This window comes from Macaca mulatta, chromosome 11, assembly GCF_049350105.2.
Source record: "Macaca mulatta isolate MMU2019108-1 chromosome 11, T2T-MMU8v2.0, whole genome shotgun sequence".
Taxonomy (NCBI): domain Eukaryota; kingdom Metazoa; phylum Chordata; class Mammalia; order Primates; family Cercopithecidae; genus Macaca; species Macaca mulatta.
Window position 1 is genome coordinate 76740828 of NC_133416.1, and position 4078 is coordinate 76744905.

Sequence of the window (4078 nt, forward strand, 5' to 3'; positions counted from 1 at the left end):
GAAGTCATATGTTGAAGGTGGCAGGGCCGTGGTCATCCTGGATTCCTGAATAAGTGCTAAGAGCAAAATATCTCCTTACCCTCCTCACTCCCACTTGATCCCCAGTTGGATTGAGGTAAATGAGAAATAAATATTAATTATGTGACGTCATTGAGATTGGGGGCTTATCTGTTATATTACTTTATACATACAGCAGTTGTTAAAAATAAGGAGGTAAATCCACATATACTGATATGGGAAGTGATTCCAGATAAATAAAGTAGGAAGGGATAAAAGCAAATTTCAGAATAGTTTTTTAATGATTCCCATCTGTGAAAAAATAAACGTATGTCTTTGTGTGTGCATAAAAATATCTGTAAGAAATAATGGTGATTAACTCTGGAAAATCTACCTGAGGGTTTGCGGGTGATAGGGATGCTGACTTTTCCATTTAGATCCTTTTGTACTCTTGATTTTTTTTTTAACTAGAGGCATTTATCATTTTACATTTAAAAACTCCAGTCCAAAAACAACCAATCCATCAGCTTACCTGTTCTCTGAATAGAGTTTCAGGATGGGTGAGGGGGCCTGGCACACCCTTGCTCCGCATCCCATGAATTTGCTGCTGAATTGCTTGTAACGGACCACACCGTTGAGAAGCGCCTTGTGAATGGCGATTCTACAGAGCTGTTTGGTGATGCAGCAGAGCTACCCACTTTCTGCTCACAGGTCACGACTGAAGCCAGTGTTCTTCTGGGACTTTCTACACATTGAATGTCAAGGGCTATTATCTTGAGCCCTCTTCTTGCTTTGCTTATTTGTATTAAAATAACTGGCCTGTTAACTCTGCTTTGCTGCTATATTTAGCATGGTCAGTGGTGACCATGAATGGTTATGAAGCAGCTGCCCTAATGTCATCCCTAGAAATGATAATGATAATGTTGCTACCAGGTGCCTTATATATATTATCTATTCTTACAACACCAGCCAGATAAATATGTTTTACCTTACTTTTCAGATGAGAAAACTGTGTGTGGGTCAGAGAGGTTTAATTATATTATCAAATATTGACTGAACACCTACTATGCTGTAGATGCAGGTAATCAAGCAACTAACAAGATAGATAAAACCCTGATCTCACACAGTGTACGATTATATCAGGGTGGGTTTCTTTTTTTTTTTTTTTTTGAGACGGAGTCTCGCTCTGTCACCCAGGCTGGAGTGCAGTGGCCGGATCTCAGCTCACTGCAAGCTCCACCTCCCAGGTTCACACCATTCTCCTGCCTCAACCTCCCAAGTAGCTGGGCTACAGGCGCCCGCCACCTCGCCCAGCTAGTTTTTTGTATTTTTTTTTAGTAGAGACGGGGTTTCACCGTGTTAGCCAGGATGGTCTCGATCTCCTGACCTCGTGATCCACCCATCTCGGCCTCCCAAAGTGCTGGGATTACAGGCTTGAGCCACCGCGCCTGGCCAGGGTGGGTTTCTGTTGAACCACACAAGGTGACAAACTTTGCCCCGCCAAACGGAATTTCTATGCAGCACTTTAGATAACAAAACACTTGAAGAAGATCTCTTACATGAAAATCAGAGATTGAAATAAGAATGTTTAAAATCAAGACAAAAAATCAAGATACTAGAAGAAAATAATAAACTATAACATAATATTTTCAGAGAGTTAACTATAGCACTTGCGTGTTGGGTGTGGTATTACTAATTTAATCCTTACAGCAATCCTAAAATTTATGTACTGTTATTGTTTCCACTTGATAAAGAAAGAAATGGGGGAACAAGGAGTTTATGCAACCTGAACAAGCTAGTGTGTAGCCGAGCAGGGATCTGAACCCAGATCATCTTGCTCTATAGTCTGTGTTCCAAATACTGTGCCTTTCTTGGATGACATAACATCCATGAAAAGAGTAGGATGCGATTAGAAAGAAAGAAAGATTCTAAGAATAAGAAAGGGCTCTTAGAAATAAAGATATGAAAAAAGCACAATTAAAAATAAAATAGAAGAAAAACAGTAGGTGTTTCCTCAAAAAATTAAAAATAGAATTATCAAATGATCCAACAATTCCACTTCTGGGTATATACCCAAACAAAATAAAAATAAAAACAGGATCCTTTTTTTGAGATGGAGTTTCACTCTTGTTGCCCAGGCTGGAGTGCAATGGCATGATCTCGGCTCACTGCAACCTCTGCCTCCCATGTTCAAGTGATTCTCCTGCTCAGCCTCTCGAATAGCTTGGACTACAGGGGTGCGCCACTATGCCCAGCTAATTTTTTTTTGTATTTTTAGTAGAGACGGGGTTTCACCATTTTGGCCAGGCTGGTCTTGAACTCCTGACCTCAGGTGATTCACCTGCCTCTGCCTCCCAAAGTGCTGGGATTACAGGCGTGAGCCACTGCGCCCAGTTAAGATGGGACATTTTTGCATATTTTACCACAATTCAAAAAATAAAATTAAAAAATGTAATAGAAGGCTTGAGAACATCTTGTCAAAAGTTGAAGAAAAGGTTGGGTGCGGTGGCTCATGCCTATAATCCCAGCAATTTGGGATGCCAAGATGAGAGAAGTTTAAGACCAGCCTGGGCAACATAGGGAAACCCTGGCTCTACAAAAAATTGAAAAATGAACTGAGTGTGGTGGCATGCTCACCTGTAGTCCCAGTTACTTGGGAGGCTGAGGTGGGAGGATTGCTTGAGCCTAGGAGGTCGAGGCTGCAGTGAGCCATGATTGTGACACTGTGCTCCAGACTTAGTGACAGAGTGAGACCCTGTCTCAAAAATAAAATAAAATAAAATTTAAAAAGAGAGAGGCTGGGCATGGGGGCTCACGCCTGTAATCACAACTCTTTGGGAGACTGAGGCAGGGGATCACCTGAGGTCAGGAGTTTGAGACCAGCCTGACAAACATGGTGAAACCCCCCTCTCTACTAAAAATACAAAAATTAGCCGGGCCTGGTGGTGGGCACCTGTAGTCCCAGCTACTCGGGAGGCTGAGGCAGGAGAATCACTCGAACCCAGGAGACAGAGGTTGCAGTGAGCCAAGATCGTACCACTGCACTCCAGCCTGGGTGACAAGAGCAACACTTCATCACACACACACACACACACACACACACACACACACACACACACACACAAAATTAAAAAAAAAAAAAAAAAGAGGCCGGGCGCAGTGGCTCACGCCTGTAATCCCAGCACTTTGGGAGGCCGAGGCGGGCGGATCACGAGGTTAGGAAATCGAGACCATCCTGGCTAACACGGTGAAACCCCGTCTCTACTGAAAATACAAAAAACTAGCCGGGCGAGATGGCGGACGCCTGTAGTCCCAGCTACTCGGGAGGCTGAGGCAGGAGAACGGCGTAAACCCGGAAGGCGGAGCTTGCAGGGAGCCAAGATCGTGCCACTGCACTCCAGCCTGGACGACAGAGCAAGACTCCGTCTCAAAAAAAAAAAAAAAAAAAAAAAAAAAAAGAGACAATTATGAAAGAAGCAAATAAAAGAGTTTTCTAGGGCTGACATATATGAGTTCTCTGATGAACCTGTCAACTTCGTAGCACAATAAATGAAAAAGACCAACACCACTGAAAATTTCAGGACACTGGAAAGAAGGGCCCAAAGGTTTCTAGATAGAAGACAACAGAGTACACATACACAGAACTAGAAACGAGAACATCATTGGGCATTTCAGTACCACGATTGGAAACTAGAAGATAACAGAGCAATGCCTTCAAAATTGTAAGGTTAAAATAATGTCCAGTATAGAATCTCACATCTAGTAAAAGTAGGATTTAGAATGATTTTTTTTCAAGTAGAAAAGATGTCAAAAAGTTTCCCTTTTATGCACAAATTCTAAGAAAGCAGTCAAGGAAGTGCTTTATCAAAATGGAAGACACAGAATCCAGGAACCAACAGCCCCAGCAAAGGAAACAGGAAGATTTCAGGGAGCAGGGAGAGCCACAGGAGGCTGGCCAAGAGTGCATCGCTGGCCCGAGGAGTGCAGTGCGCCCCGGTTGGAGGGTGTCTCCGAAGGACCCAGCAGAGCACCTCCAGGAAAGGGTCAGTATTTGTGCATCTGCTGCAACAGAAGGCATGTA